The sequence below is a fragment of the Etheostoma spectabile genome, chromosome 22, assembly GCF_008692095.1.
Source record: "Etheostoma spectabile isolate EspeVRDwgs_2016 chromosome 22, UIUC_Espe_1.0, whole genome shotgun sequence".
NCBI lineage: Eukaryota > Metazoa > Chordata > Actinopteri > Perciformes > Percidae > Etheostoma > Etheostoma spectabile.
In genome coordinates this window covers 3,671,605-3,671,817 of record NC_045754.1, presented here as the reverse complement: position 1 = coordinate 3,671,817, position 213 = coordinate 3,671,605, and the positions used below count along the sequence as shown (strand labels likewise).

Here is a 213-nt window from a genome sequence, read left to right as displayed (position 1 = left end):
GCAGACAGGCAGACAGGCAGACAGGCAGACAGACAGACAGGCAGACAGACAGACAGACTCTCAGCATGATGTAAAACTTGTAACGTCAGCAGACACTTCAGTTCCTCAGCTTCATTTAAAGTCGACTATTAGGCTTTTCCGTATTTTCTGTCGCATCAACAATTAGGGCTGCACGGTTATGGCCAAAATGATAATCACGATTATTTTTGATCA

The 213-nt window shown here is 44.1% G+C and overlaps 1 protein-coding gene across 2 annotated transcripts in view; it reads right to left on the bottom strand.

The window, feature by feature from the left end:
- LOC116672616 (acyl-coenzyme A thioesterase 9, mitochondrial) overlaps nt 1–213 on the bottom strand; it is a 39,146-nt gene that overhangs the window by 34,557 nt on the left and 4,376 nt on the right. The window lies entirely within an intron of this gene.